Raw genomic sequence first — 16,493 nt, forward strand, 5'->3', positions numbered from 1 at the left:
GGAGGCAGAGGCAGGCAGATCTCTGTGTTCAAGTCAGCCTGGTCTATAGAGCGAGTTCCAGGACAGTCAGAGCTACACAGAGAAACCCTGTCGCAAATATAAATAGAGATAGTGTGACAGGGCCTGAGTGTGCCGATATACATATAGTAAATACTTTACTCTGCTTCAGAGATGATCTTTATAAAACTCCAAACTGACTGTGCTAAACCTTTGTGTTCCACGTAACTACAAAAGAGCTCAAAAGGTTTTAATATGCACCTTGACTTGACCTCTGCTAATACTGAGCCGTATGTCCCCCTGCTCATGCTCATGTCTCCCTGCATTCCACATGGGAGCCTGAACCTATAATGTCACTCACCCCTTTGCTAATTCTGACATCCTCATGATCAGTCATCCTTTTTGAGTATCTGATCAATGTTTGGCTTATTTGTTGCCTGATCTCTCAATGTTTGGGTGAATACTGATAATGCTTAGTGAAACCCAATGCCCAGAGAACAGATGGAGTGTGACATTTAGATGTGTGTCACAGGCCATTCCATGCTGACAGAAGATTACCTAAGGTTGAAGGGAGGGAGACACAGAAGCCATTCCCACAAATCCGGATCAGGTGAGAGTACAGTTTCCTCACTTCTAGATGGGACAATTGAGTAGAGGAGCAGGGAGGAGCCCCATGAGTACTTCCATCAATAATTCTTATTGGCTCTCACCAACAATGGGAAACAAGGATGGGTTGGGATCAGAAAGCAAGAATGGGAGCCAAGGAAAGCCTGGACCTAAAAACTCCCAAGAAAATTTCCAGGAACTCCTTTCTTCTTAAGCTCAAGCACCACCAAGCAAAAACAAACAAACAAACAAAAAGCCTGCTCTTGGGTGTGGTGTCACATGTTTGTAAATCCCCCATCCCAGACAAAGATAAGACACACAGCCTGCCTGCACTACAGAACAAGTTCAAGGCCAGCCTGGGATGAGCACCAAGGTCCTGTCTGAGAGAATGAGAAAGAAGCATACAAACATGCATACAGGCAAATGCTCATATGCATAAAATACAATAAATAAGTCATCTGTTTTAAAAAATTAAAAAGAATGAAAAACAAGAATGTAGAGACTGGATTTGAGAAGGACAACTTCAATTTAAGGTCATTTTGGCAAAAAGAGGAGACAGACCAAGCGAGGTAAATTATAGGCACTCTTCCGGCTCTAAAATTATATGATTCTACAACAATATAGCTTTTATATTGAGCGATATCAGAAAAGTAAATGAAACCCAAACTTTAACCTGTTAACTTACAGATAGCTTCCAGCTAGAACCAAAATTAGTCATTGCATGATAAAGGCCCCTTTGTCATAGCCCTTTCCTTTAAGCAGGTGAAGAAAAAAAAAAGTCCATTGTCAGCCATAGAATACCAGGGAATTTCATAGGGATCTGAGACCATAGGGGTCTCTTCTCTTTAAAATATCGCTCATTATAAACACACTTATATGTGAGATATATATTGTGGCTGTTTCTCAGGACAAGAAGAGAACTGTCCTGAAAACAAAGCCCCTGGTCATCTTGCCCCACCCCTAGGTCTGTGGTGACTCCAGAAGACTGACTCCCTGGAAGGCTGACAGTAAATTGGCTTTACATAATCACAGTCTCCATTATATAACATGGGCCAGGAATCTTTTGCCCTCTAGCACAGTTAAAACACTCTTCAGTTTTAGAGGACAGCTGTTTTGTTAGCAGAGGTGGTACACAACTATGACTTTACAATATTTTCTTTCCCTCTTATTAAATGTTTGTTAAAGCAATGCAAAGATACATGGATAAACAGAGTGTTTTCCCACTTCTAAAATCCTCATGGATATGGGGGAAATCTGTCTTTCTCCTTCCCCCTTTTAGGTCTCCCTTTAGGCTTCTGTCTCTCTAGCTCATCTCCCCCTGCCAGGAAACCCCCTCCCTGTCTCTTCCCAAAGGGACATTCCATTTGAAGTTCAAACCCCTCTCTCCCCAGGTCTCTCTCTATCTCGTCTCCATATCACATTTTCTATTAGGAGTCCCATCATTGCACAATTTAACTGACAATCTAGTTACTACTCTACTAGCTCTACTGCTTTGTGATAGAATTCTGGACATGCTTTTGCTGAATCTGTACCTCTTCCCCTAAGCCCAGTTTTGAGCAAATGGGATATCAAATAACTCCACATACTTCTGGCAGAACTGAGATAGTATTTGTGGAAGATGGCTTCTTCCACACATTAAAACAAACTTTTCAACCAGCATCACTGCACTTTTGAAGGCCTGCACTCTTGGCATCTCCTTCCTTTGGTGTACTACCGACTCTGAGGATATAATTCAGCAAACTGTATAGTTTAAGAAAAAGTTACCGTGCAAAGGATCCTTATGGGCAAAGTAACTTAGTTAGCAAAAGAAAACCACAGAGCAGACTGGTAATACACTATTATCTCTGCTCCCTCACACATTGTGCTAATTCTGTTCTTCAACTTTCTTATAAAGGACTACTTTTTTTTTGCTTAACAGGGAGATTAGGTTCAAAGCCTCACATCCCAAGGATTAGAAGGATTTGTTTGAGCCCCAGACTGAAATTTGTCCGCATGGAATTAGCCAAAATCTCAGAGTGCTGAAACTTAAGGGAGAAACATCATAGGAACGTTGGAGAACAAAGTAGGCATGCCTACCACAGGAGCCAGGGCACAGGGACCTAGCTGTAGCACTGCATAGCCATCACCAGACTCCAAAGGGACCAGGACAATAAATCCCCATCTCTGCACTATGCTTAAGTCCAGTGTCATCTGCTGATACAGAGGGATACTGAGTAAGCCAGGGGTGCCACCAGGATCACCTGGGCTTCTGTCTTCATGGCCTTTAATGTATAGAATTTGAAGACGCCATTCCGGTCATTGTCAAGATTGCTAACTTTCTACAGTGTGTTTTCAATTAAGTAAATAAAATGTGGTAATTAAATCAAGATTGCATAATATGTTTTTGATTTGTAATCTCATTTAAATTAATTAACTGACTCAATCCTTGTTTAGTTTTTAAACTGGCCTAGTTATGGAAAGAGTCCCTGGGAGCAAATCCAGTTTTCTATCTTTAAAAACAAGACAGAGCAATCTGGCATGCTTAAAAATCAAGTGGAACTCACCAGCATATTGTAAACATGAGGGTAAGAGTGTTAGCACTGAGGGGGAGGAGCTCTACGGCATGATGTTGATGAAAAAAAAAAGTTCTCACACTGGAGAGAAATAAACTAAAACATTATTTATTCAAAACATTTCTTTCCCAGTTTTATGAAGATTGCATGTTTGTCGGGAGCAAAACATTTCCAGCTGTATTTTAAGTTTCTGAAGAGAGCTGTACAATTTATAATCTTTCATAAATGCTGCCCATATCTCACAATACTCCACGAACACACCACTGTGTACTTCAAGGAACAATTCGCCAGTGCCACTTGCTACGGAAAAATAGTGAAGTCCCTTAAAGAAGCCTGGCCAGATCCAGGAGGGTCCGGGATGAGATGGTGATGCTCGCTTCCATCTGGGAGAGATTTTGGCTTTCAGAGATAGTACATAATACATTCTCTCCCACTTGGTAGCCAAGAAGCTTGCACTCTGAGAAACGTATGTGGAGCAAGCTGGAAATGAAAAGCAGACTCAAAAGCAAAATCATGGAGGGGAATTTAAAACTCAATGCAGACATTCAATAGAAAGAAATCAATGTTTACGTTCTTGGTCTGATATTCTGTTAAAAGGAGCTTGTGGGAAGAGACACGCTCCATTCTCTGGAACCCTTCAGTATTAGTTCCCTGCCTGGCAGAGACTTTCACGCCTGTTCCAGCATGTCCCCAGTTTTGCCTCCATCGGCCCTTCGGTGCTATGCCATTTCGTGTATTTTCACCAAACTTAATTTTTTTTTATCTAGGTTAAAGTCAAACCAACACAGTACTTTCTAATGTTTTACCTGTGATCTTTGTTCCCCAGGCAGAACATGTTCCCCCACACTGACCCGAGTCTGGACTCCTGCCTTCCTCAGCCATCTGTACTCTGACCCCCAGCAAACCTCTGCAGGCCAGAATCAGCTTTAATCTCTCCCACACAGTTGCAGCTGTATAAATGGCCAGCAATGGTTCATACCAGTAAGTCCAGGACTTGGGAGACAGAGGCAGGAGGGCTGTTGAGAGTGTGAAGCCAGCTTGGGCTTTTCATAGTGAGTTCGAGGCCAGCCTGAGATACAATACAAGACATTACCTCGAGAATAAAAAAGTCAGATTAAAGGAAAAATTAAAAAAAAAAAAAAAAAAAAAANGTAAGTCCAGGACTTGGGAGACAGAGGCAGGAGGGCTGTTGAGAGTGTGAAGCCAGCTTGGGCTTTTCATAGTGAGTTCGAGGCCAGCCTGAGATACAATAAAAGACATTACCTCGAAAAAAAAAAAGTCAGATTAAAGAAAAAAAAAAAAAAAAAAAAAAAAAAAAACTCCGCCAGATAAGAAAGAGATAGAGGTTTAGTCTGAAAATGTGGTGAAGTGGGGGACTGGAATGGCACTTCATGGTCCTGAACACTGACGGTGAGAAACCACAACAGTCTTAAAAATGGACATTGCATTTTAATTACTATTGCTCCACCCAATAAACCCTCCACGATAAGTATTGCTGTTTTCCCTCCAGAGTCCTGACAATAGTAACGAACGACTGGGTCAGTACCCATCTGTTCTGCTTTATTTTAAACTCGTAGGATCAAGACCCATCTGAGTTTTATTTGCAGCTGATCATAACTCTCAGCACAAAGTATGTGCTCACTTAAGTCTAAATGAACAGCCACAATTCTCTTGGAAGCAACATGGTAGCTAGTAACACTTGAACAGTTTGAATCCTAATTACAGAGGTGGTAATAACAATCATAAATTTGGGTTATTTTTGTTACCCACATACGTTTTCATTTTTAAGTGTCTGAAACTTCTTGACAAATAAGATGTAGCAGTTCGTTCAGTCAATGATTCCAAAGTCCCATTTTTACCGTTTTCAGTGCTTATCATAGAAATGTTCTCTAAAATATTCTTTACTTGAATAAAAATGTCTCCTTTATGTTAAGCCTAAAAATCAGAAGGGCCTGGAGACCCAACCATTAATCCCAGCACAGAGGCAGCTACAGACAGATCTCTAAGCAGAAAGCCAATCAGGACTGTACTCTGAGACCCTGTCTTCAAAACAAAGTTTGGCAAAGTCCTTTAAATGTTTATGTTTAAAACATACGAGCTTACAGGAGAAAAAAGAAAGATAGACTTTTATATCACATATTGGTTATGCGTGATTAATTATCGAGCTATCTTTACTTTTTATTACATCATGGAACTTAAATCATTGATGTTATAGAATGTCTCTAAATAATCTGAAGGTCTCAACAGTGACTTTAACAATAGAGTAAGATGAGGAAGAACAGACTCCTACAAAGGGAAAAGGCGGTCCTGTCAGCTGTCCATCAACGGCTGCTGTTTCTGACACATCCTTATCATAGTCATAGAACCAAAGAAGTCACTTGGGCAACAGGAAATTCACTGATTGTGGCAGATAATGGCTTAAATGTTCCCACAGTTCCTTGATAAGTGGTTCAAAGAACTTCTGTCCCCAAGTTTTCGGTGCAGAACCTAATTTACCACGAAAGCTGAGTGTACAGCATAGCATGGAAGTAATGTGATTTTTAACAGTAAAAAAACACAGGAAGGAGAGAGAGCAACTTCCTTTTGCAAATCAAGGCTGCACAAGAGGAAAGCCACTCAGTTATATTGATAAAATAATTTAAAAAATAGCTTACCTAAGTTTTTCTTTATTTTTAGAGGAAGATCAAGATTATTATACTGAAAGAAATGTTTGAAAGAACTATAAAAGGTTTACAATCTAAAGTCACAGCATAAGTTTACAATCTACAACCTTCATGAACTGAAACATGAAAATTCATTATAATTATGAAATAATGTGTTTCAGAATGATAACTTTAGGGAAATGGTTTCAATAAAGTTAGTCAATATAAATCAGAGTAAGGCTGGGCGTGTTGGTACACGCCTTTGATCCCAGCACTAGGGAGGCAGAGGCAGGCAGATTTCTGAGTTCAAGGCCAGCCTGGTCTACAAAGTGAGTTCCAGAACAGCCAGGGCTATACAGAGAAACCCTGTCTCGAAAAACAAAAACAAAAACAAAAGTAAGTCAGAGTAAATATGATGCCACTTAGAATATTCAAATAATTATTATCATAAAAATAAGAAAGAGAGAGAGGAGAGGAGAGGAGAGGAGAGGAGAGGAGAGGAGAGGAGAGGAGAGGAGAGGAGAGGAGAGGAGAGGACTGCCCCCTATTCCACCCTAAGCATGATTCTTATACACCAAGGCCTTTCTTACTACATATTGATATATAACGATAATAATATAATTAAGTTTTCAAAATCAAGCTCAAAAGATAGTCTTCTAGGACATCTTTTGATAGCTCCGACCATCAATTTCCACTTATTCTTTCTTCTCTTTACCAGGACACAAGCTTTCTCTCCGGTGATTAACAAAGTCTTCTTTCTTGAATGCTGTTCCCCACACAAGGCTGTATGTCTTTGGGCTGGAAAAATTAGGAGCATGATGGATTTTTATATGTTATGCAGCTTCATTTTCATGTCCTTATAGTTCACTGAGTCATTTGACACTCTCACCATAACCAAGTTTTCTTTTTATGTCTGTCTGGATTAGTTTTTTTTTTTTTTTTTTTTGTCAACTTGACAAAAGACATGGCTTTAGGAAGAGAGAATCTCAACGAGAAACTCAATGAGAAAATGTCCCAACCAGACTGGCCTGTAGGCAAACCCACAGTGCAGGGTTTTTTTGGTTGGTTGGCTGGTTGGTTGGTTGGTTGGTTGGTTTTTTGTTTTTTGGGGTTTTTTTTTTTTGTTTTTTTGTTTTTTTGTTTTTTTGTTTTTTTGCTTTATGATTGATTTGGGAGGGACCAGTCCATAGTGGGTAGTGCCACTCTTGGATTGGCAGTCCTAGGCATTATTAAGAAAGCAGGCTGAGCAAGCCATCCAGTAAGCAACACTCCTCTATGGCATCTGCCCCAGCTCCTGCCTCTGGGTACCTACCTGGCTTGGGTTCCTGACCTGAATTCTCTCAGTGATGGGCTGTTATTTGGAAGTAAGGGGAAATAAACCTTTTCCTCTCCAAGTGGCTTTCGCTCATAGTGTTCTATCACAGCAACAGAAGCCTAACTTAGACAATGTCTCATTTGTCCACTGTCAACGCCAAGTTTGTGATGTTTTTGTCAGTTACCTTTGAACAGCATGTGGAGATTCTACCCATTGAAAACTCATGTTTATTAGGAGCTGGAGATACAGCTCAGCAACTAAGAGCATTTGCTACTTTTGCACAGGACCCAAGTTAGTATCTCAGCACCCACACCAGCTGATCCACAACCCCTTGTCAGCCCCAGGCAAGCTAGTTCTCTCAACCAGACTCTGTCAGTGCCTGCGCTCATTTGTGCACAGACCCTCAGCAGCACCAAACACACAGGAACGCATAAGCACAAAGGAAAATAAGTATTTTTAAAGAAACACTATGTTCATTAAGCTATTTTAAATTTTATTCTGAGAATGATTTTTAATCAGTCCCTGCATTGTATGGCAAAACTTATAAATTTAAGGAAAATATATTTATTGAAAAAAAAAAAGAAAATGGGAGTAGAGTCTCAGCAGACAGAAAATGGCCTTGGAGAACATTTGGCAACAGCATCTACTTCTTGCTTTTCTCATTCCCCTGTTTATGCAAGTGAGATAGTTACAGGGCAGTATTCCCTTGGCCCAGGGGCAAGGCTAACAGCTTGGTTAAAGGATGGGCGGGTGGTTCCCCTCTGCTGTTTCACAAACAGGCATGCATTGATTGACTTTTACCTCTCTGTTTACCTGGATTAGTTTTTGGCTGAACATTCATTAGGGTTAAGGCACAACAAGAGGTGATGAGGTTGTCTCAAGGTCATTCTTCCTCCCAGGAGGCTTCCAGGGACATATCAAAGTGCAATGTCCTAAGCTCTTTTGCTTAGGACAAAATGAAAAGTAGAAACTCACCCAAGAATTTTGAAACTACAATTAAATATTTAAAAAAAAAAAAACATGTGTGTAGACTTTACCTAACTTCACATTGTTTCCCATTAGAAGTCAAAAAGCAGAGCCCCTATGGACTCTGAGCTTCTATATTTGGAAGAGGTTTCCTTTGCTGGGGACCAATATCATACCCAAGCCTCTATGGACACTAGGTACTTGAACCAAGAGCATAAAGATCCGTTATCTTTAACCATAATAAAACAAACAATAGTGTTAAGATGCTGTAGTTAATTGTGTCTACTCCCCGGGGAGGTCAGCCACTAGAGTTGCTTCAAATCCAATGGGGAACTTAAAAGTAATTTTACTCCCCATTTTCCTAGTTCCACTAAAAAATAAAAATCAGCCCAAAATTCACCATATTCATTCTGCAACTATAGAGTCTACAGTAAAACCGCAAAGAAGAAAAAGCATACAAACAAGCAGGCAACCCACTCGTTGGGTAAGTTTTTGGCTTGCAGTTTAAGCAGAGCGTTGAGAATTAATCTTTGACTTCCTAATCTTCTCAAACTTGGTTATCAGTCTCATAGGAGGTTTTAGAATGGAGAATTACAAATGTAAACTTTCCGTTAGTCCTATATTACTGAAGAACACAACAGGTAGCTTGGATCTAGTCAATCAGAAAATGTGCAAAACCCTTTCTCCAGATTGCGGGCCAGCTAGACAACCACATAGAGCTCTCTTGTAGGAGGGGATGAAGACAGCAACAAGGCCTTTGGGGCTTTGCAAGCACTTTCTCCAGCATCATCTGCAATTCTAAGAGGTTGCTGGGCCTTGCTCCTTTCCTGTCTGGCTTGAGACCCTGCAGTGACATGAGACCTCACCTGCATTCTTCCTTGTCCTGGCCCTAGAGACATTGTGACCTCAGGAACATCAAGGACACTTTCTGCCTCACTTCTCTACCTCAAAGGAGCTATAGAAGAACTTTTGAAATGTATATTTATCCCATTATAGTGGAGTATTAGAACAATGACTTGATAGGACCTCTCTGAGGCAAAGTTGTCATAAAAAAAATGCACTGTTGTTATTACTCTAATTGAGTTATTTATGAATGATCATCTTGATGGAGCCCAGCCCTCAGATATAGAGCGGAAAATTCTAAGTCCTCTAGGGGACAATTGCCTCGTGGCAATTAAACCCATAACCGCATTTCCTTATTACTGTTACAAAAGACAATAGTTCAAGGAGAGGCAAAATAGGGAATTTAAGAAAATTAGGCTGTCTTCAATGGAAGATGCTGAGCTTGCAAATGCGGGACTCAAGGCTACAGGTGAACTCTGTAGAACATGTGTTCTAAGTTAGCAGTGTTTGTTAGTTACAGCAGAAAGGCAGGTGTCCCTGAGGCTGCAACTTTTTAGCAGAGTTTAGATGTCAAGAAAAGAAATTGTAAAACTGCAAGGGTGACCTGGGCCCAACTCTGCAAAGGCTACTGCAATGCAAGACAAAGAGGTGACTTGTGCTAAGCTACTCTCACTGCTAGCCCAAAACGCATACTAGAACCTTAGGCTTGCACTTAGGAGAAAGATCACGTGTCCAGTTTTACATGAAATGTCAGGAAGAAAAAAAAAAATCTCAGGACCATACTGAACTTTCTCTGAGTCTTTGGGCAGGATGCAGCCTTCTCCTCTGTCAATCAGCAAACACCAAAGAATCAGTAGGTAGCTCTCTTTGCTTTATAAAGTATTAGAGGCGCTGGGCAGAGCTCAGTGGTAAAGCACTCTCCTAGCATGCAGTAAGCCCCAAGTTCAATCTCCAGTACAGAAAGAAAGAAAGAAAGAAAGAAAGAAAAAAAGAAAGAAAGAAAGAAAGAAAGAAAGAAAGAAAGAAAGAAAGAAAGAAAGAGACACAAAATTTCCCATCCAAAATGGACATCAGAATATAGACAAAGGTTGTGGTGGTTCCCATGTGTCATAGAAAACACTTCATAAAAACATAGACCTTAAGGCAGAAAATTACTTAAAGGAAATTTCTCATTATTAATGTTCTAGACCTTCAATCTTCTAAAAAGTGTTATCTACTAATGGCTGTGTCCTTTGATGAAAGATGAGCATGAAGTAATTTGAAGAGATGGACCAGAGAGGACAGGAGAGACCATATGCTGCCCAGGAACAAGAAATCTTGCTTGTGCCATTCTGTGACCATGGCCTGTTGGGTGCACACATTTGGTGAGTGGTGAGTGTCATTCAAAATGCTTATTCACAGTACTGGTTCCTGAAGCTCAGTCCCAGTGGCTGAGTTTCCTACAGCCATGCCAGGGCCAAGGAAGTGGTACTTCCATCCTGCAAGCTCCTGCTAATTCACCCGCTGTCCCCAGGCCATGGACAAGCTGCTAACTCTCATTCACAGACACCAAACAGGAAAGCAAAAACAGGTTTGCAACTATCAAGTTCTTTGAAGAAAAAAAAAAAAGTAAGCCTTTAGCCAAAACCTATCTCCACATTCTTCTCTTCCTGCCATGCAATGCATCAGGCTTTGGCCAAAGATCACAAGTGAACTGAGAATCCTAAAAAGCAGCAGCACTCAGATCCACACTGAACCCTCCTGAACTCTATCGCACTTCACAGAGCTGTGAACAGAACTGTACTAGAAGCACCATCCGGACTGGCTCAGGGATGCTTCAGGTTCAGATCCAAGAGATCTGAAGTGACCCGAAGTTCCACCCAGTGCTACAGTTTTCTCCAACTTGAGCACAGAAGGATTAAAAAGAAAACACAAATATTGGCAAAGGTGACTTGAGGTTACTTGACCTTTCTGAAGGAAGGAAGGATTTTGGCAACCATAACCTGGCAGCTGTCTGGAAGGCAAGGCCAGGACACAAAGAGGAAGACAGGAAGCAGGGAGCTGGCCATGTGTCCTTGGCAGGCAGCAGTGCAGCAGGGTGAACCACCTCATCCCTGCCAAACCAGAAACAGCGGGGAAAGCCCAGCTAATTGGCAAGTCGCAGACGGCTACAGTGTCCATCCTCTGCTGTAAATGACTGATGAAGCTAAATGGAATGCCAGACCCTAATCTACTTAACTAGGATCCTCCTGGACTCTCTCAGAAACGTAATTTGCTCCTGTGCATCGTATTTCCCAGGGAAGTGGTAAGGCATAAGGCACATCTTAAGATGACAAGGGCTGAAGAGAGTTTAAAGAAAAAATGTTCTGGAGTCTGGTTATGCCCACAGACATTTGCTTCTGAAGGCTGTGTGTGTGTGTGTGTGTGTGTGTGTGTGTGTGTGTGTGTGTGTGATCTTTAACTAGCAAGCCTTCCACTGGTTTATTTTTTTCACTCAAAGAAAACATAGTCAATGTTGCATACTGAACAAAGACAGGCGTCCATTTGCAGGACCCAGACATCTACAAACAAAGACAAACCCCTGTAAGACACTCCAGGAAGCTGCAGGGCCACACCCACTTACTGCCTGCTACTGTTTGTACTTAGGCATTAGCTGGCTCAACTAAGGGATGATGTAGCTCCATCCCAAGGCTTCTGAGTCTTTGCTGGCTAAAGTTGGGACTCACACAGGGAGGAAGGGCAGCGGAGGCTGTGCCAGTAAACTGAGCCTCACTGGCTGCTGCTAACAGGGTGAATCTAGGGACCTGAGGGCATGGTTTACCCCCCAGGGTGCACTCAGTGGTTGAGCACATTTTGTTTCTTTTTTTTTTTTTTTTATGAAACTGTTCATGTCTTCTCCAAAATTCACACCTAAATTTCAGAGTAGCTTCTGCCTCTTTAAACACAGCAGCAAATAATAAAATTAAATTGAAAAGATATTGCAAACACCTCTCTCTCTCTCTCTCTCTCTCTCTCTCTCTCTCTCTCTCTCTCTCTCTCTCTCTCTCTCTAACTGGAAAAAGAAACATCCCACAGAACTTTCATCCTTGAAGAATTTTATCCCTCAAAAAAAGTTAATATAAAAATAATAATAATAAATGAGAACCTAGTATGCTTGACTCTGTTCTGAAGTAACACTGAGAAGCAAAATAAGAAGGGAAAACTCAAACACTACCTGGGCTCCACCTAATAAGGATCAAAATTACTCTTCCACCCCCGCATCAGAGCCCAGGGATGCCTGACCACCACCACCGTGTGTCCCATCAGCCACAGGGTGTCCTAACTGACTTCAGACTCCATGTATCTGCAACCATCAAAGGTTCCATTGTCTATGTAAGACAAGTGTTGTGGTGCCTCTCTCTAAAGTGGATGGCTCCTTCTCTACTGTGGGACCCTTTGGTACTATCACTGCCTAAGAAAATCCTTCCATGGGGCCCACCTCCTGGTTCCTTCCTGCCTGTAACCCCAGGGCAAACTCAACCCAGCTCCACTTTGCTAAATTCTACTCCTTGTCTGGGATTCCCAATCCTCTATAGCTAACCCTGCTCTCATTTGAATGACAAAGTCCTTATTGTCCTTATTCCAGCAGGACCTTTTGCCCACTCTCTCCCATTTCAGCGAACCAGATGAACCAGAAAGACTTGCTGGAAACCCCTCACCTCAAAGCCCCACTTGCAGGTGTTGGCCCAGCTCTTACCTTCTAAGGCTCCACCCCCTTGTTCTGCTAATTGCAGGTCTCCATGCTCTGTACCCATGTGGCTTTCATTACTGAAATGTCCTGACTCTGACGTCAGACAAACTCCAATTTCATCTTTAAAGTGCTTGATTCCCTTCATCTGGTATATTCTTCCTGGCCCTCTTTTTGCATCCACCTAATGAGACCACCCTGCAGGGTCCACATCACTTCCCTCTCTAATATAAGGCTTTAACAGTGTGTTAGGGCTGGTTGTACATGTGCCGTTTCCCTCCATAGTTGTGACTGACCATATCCTAACATATCTTTTACAGTCTGGGGCATCTGTTTACACTGCAGAAAGGGCGTTATCTTAAATATCCTATCCATGAAGAAATGGGATGAAAAGCATCCATTCCCTTAGGAAAGACAAAACAATTTAAAAGAAAGATAATAATGAGCTACCTACCAGCTTACACAAACAATTAACACCCAGTAGTGGGATGCTGGGGCTGGAGAACTGCTTTGTGCTACACCGACTGGGTAGCATGCATGAAGCCATGGGTTCAGTCCTCAGCAACAGACAGAAATACATCTAATTCTTAAGTGCATTTGGCCATTTGTTTATTTTTAGAGAACTGAAAACCAACAATGTTACTTCCATATATCATTCCTCTCCATAGTTATTAAAGCTATTCACTTGGGAAAAATAAATGGTTTGGCTTAAAGCTTGTAAGTAAGGCTGGGTGTGGTAGCATACACCTTTAGCCCTAGCACTCCAGAAGCAGAGCGGATAGATTCCTGTATGAGGCTAGCCTGGTCTACATAGTTTGTTGGGCCAGTTACATAGTAAGACCTTGTCTCTGAAAAACAAATTATAAGGTTAAAAATAAGTAGACTTCATATATTTTAAAAATAAATTGACATTATCCCCAAAGAGATCCAAAGCACATCCAAACTTCCCATCTGTTCATTGTTTTCAGCTACTAACACATCGTTGGGACCACAAGCAACAGACCACGAGTGCTGGCTTGAGTCTGCAAAGCATCACCGGTAAAGGTGACCGCATCAATGAGACGGCCAATGAGAGAGCTGCACGGAAGCTACACTAGTGAGACAGGATGTGAGAAGAGTAGCTTAAAACTCTCTGCCCTCTACCATCTTCAGTGGGGAGGAATCTATGGGCTAGTTGGGAGGTTAGAGAATCAAATTAGTAATTATCTCAAGTTAAAACACCATCATGTGGTCTAGGACCTGGAGAAAGACTAAATGAAAGACTCTTAAAAAGTCCTAAGAGAAAACACCGTAAAAACTGGTTTCCTATTACTACACCCACCATTAAGAAAAAGAAAAACAAAAAACACTACCTTAAAAAAAAAAATCATAGCCAGGGCTGGGGAAATGGCTAAGGGCACTGGCTGCTCTTGCAGAGGACCCAGGTTTGTTTCCCCATGGTGGCTCACAACCAGGGGATCCAATAGTCTTCTGACCTCCACAGGTATTACACATGCCTGTGGCTCATACACATAATTACACAAACACACACCACACACACACACACACACACACGCACACGCACACGCACACATACATGTAAAACACTGATATATATAAATCTAAAGAACAGAAAAAATTAAAAAGAAAAAGACCATAACCAAGACAAAGTTTCCAAGTAGTAATACAGGAAATCATACATTTTAAAATCTGTTTTTCAGAACATGCATTGGTATGTATGGCATGAGTATGTATGTATGCACGGCTTTCCCTGATTTTTGAGAACAGTATAAGCAAATCACTGCAAAGACACCTCGTTGACTATGATGTCATATCCCTTATTTGGAGGGGATCTTTTTTTTTTAACAAAGTCAATTAATTCTAAATTTAGCTGCAAAACCCCCCATGACCTCTACAATCTTTTAGGTTAGCTAAAAAAGATCTATTGACTGTCTTTGTGAGCAGAACAGTTGAATGCTACTCTAGATAGAAAATTATTTCTTTCAGTCTATAAGAATAATTATCACGGCGATCACACAATTATTATAATTATATCTGTAAGAACTGTTATTGGGAATTTCTCTCTGAAGCCGTCTCGTGCATTGCAGGGGACATTTATCCTTTTTAATGATCACCAACACAAGTGTCTTTATGCAGCTACATAAGCGATTTTACCTCTTTCTATTAATATCTTCTTGCATGCTTTGGGAGCCAAAGGAGACAGCCCCCACATTTTTCCCCTAAAGCAATTCTTTGAGTCAAGCCAGGACTGTGGCATTTTTGAGACAGAAAGCTACATACCCCTTCATGGCAACCTAACATCCACAGTGTGCTTTCCTAAATGGATGGACAGCCCCCCCAAGCCCCTCAAATCTGTGTTTCATAAACTGTACTCTAAGAGAAGTAGCAATAAAGTTTATTACAGAGCTAAAGTATCTGCATAAACCCGGTTAATTGAAAAGTGGGTGGAGAAGGCTGCCAAATTAAATGTTTACATTAGCACAGCTGTATTGTAAAAACATTCTGCCCCCTGTGCTTTGTAATTATAAGATATTTCTGGACTGTGTATCTCTACAAAGTTTATCTCCACTGCCAAGAGTGTCTTGGCACGGAGTGGCTGCAGCTCTTGGCAGCCAGGGCTCTGCGCGGGCAGATCTAAAATGGCTGCCAAGCTGCCTCCTGAAATGTCGCCGGCCTGTGCCTGGCCAGGGCAAAGGCCACTGCGGCTGGGCAGGGCTGCAGGCTGTCACAGAGCCCAGGGGGCATTTCCCACACGGATAAGAGATGGTACCACAACGTACTGTTTTGTTTTGCTCCCTAAAGCTGCTTGAGAAACCACAAAGCATTATTTGAAGGCTACAAGTTAGAAACGCGAACACAGGGATCTGGTTCCAAATTCCATCCTGGTCACAGGTGAACCCTCAATGCCTTCCGCTAATTAAAGCAGCTCATTTAAATCTGTGTGAAAAGGTAAAATGAAATCCTCTTGATCACACTTAAATTTACTGTGGAAGCCCATGCACGGGCCAGTTGCCATTTGCAGTGGTGAAATGTGCCTGTACTCTGAGCCCCAACCCACTATTTGTGTTTAGAAAATGCAGGCAAGATCAATTGGCTTCTCTTTTAGAGGCTGTGGTCCTTTTATATCATTCAAATAACATTATAAAGAAACCCCCTTCTTTTGCTTTTCTCCAGCAAACACCTTGAATTTGAGGAACTGTCTATAGCACAAATCCCACCTAATTGAGAAAAGTGAAATAAAACCCAGAATCCTTGCATCTCTGCAAGGCACAGGAGCTAAGGGGGCAGTGAGAAAGGGGGGAGGGAAGAAGGGAGGAACAAAGGCAAGAAGGAAAGGAATGAGGAAATGAAGGAAGAAGCAGGAAGTAGAAGGGGGCTGTGTGAAACTAAGATGCATTGATTTCTTCATGGTAGGAATATATATTAAAAAAAACAAAACGTGAGGGACAAATAAAGGAACTAGCCCCAGAAAAATGTATACTGTCTCTACCTCTGTCTCTGCACACCACCCCTCCCCTCTCAAAACTGAAATCCAGCTAAAATGCTGTGTCCCCAGATGTCAAATGTTGCAATCATGAGACCATTGGGTTTTCCTTTTAGGGAGTGCCACAAGTTTAAGCTCGGGCTGTGAGACACCTTAGGCCCCGAGTGCTATCCTGTAATCATTGGCAGTGATGAGGTAGCTTCAATTGAATCCAGCATCCACCTGTGCTGCCAGAATTCAGAGGTAAAGGCTGAGTTCCATGGAGCTGACAGAGTGGTGGCACTCATTCCATTTATTGCGATTTGTCACTATGTATCCTGCGTTCCTACCTTTAATTATATGGCCCCACACTCAGCACAGCCACACTAATAACTCTTGCTTT

At 41.7% G+C, this 16,493-nt stretch overlaps 1 protein-coding gene across 7 annotated transcripts in view; it reads right to left on the minus strand.

Annotated features, from left to right (window-relative positions):
- Nfib (nuclear factor I B) overlaps nucleotides 1–16,493 on the minus strand; it is a 215,732-nt gene that overhangs the window by 98,260 nt on the left and 100,979 nt on the right. Inside the window, exon 1 of one of the 7 annotated variants that reach the window (XM_029476297.1) lies at nucleotides 3,962–3,970. The exons of the other annotated variants lie outside the window; for them this stretch is intronic. The gene's annotated coding sequence lies outside the window, so the exon portion shown is untranslated. Of the gene's footprint in view, nucleotides 1–3,961; nucleotides 3,971–16,493 lie in introns of those variants that run through there. 7 annotated transcript variants of the gene reach the window in all.

Source organism: Mus caroli, chromosome 4 (assembly GCF_900094665.2).
Source record: "Mus caroli chromosome 4, CAROLI_EIJ_v1.1, whole genome shotgun sequence".
NCBI lineage: Eukaryota > Metazoa > Chordata > Mammalia > Rodentia > Muridae > Mus > Mus caroli.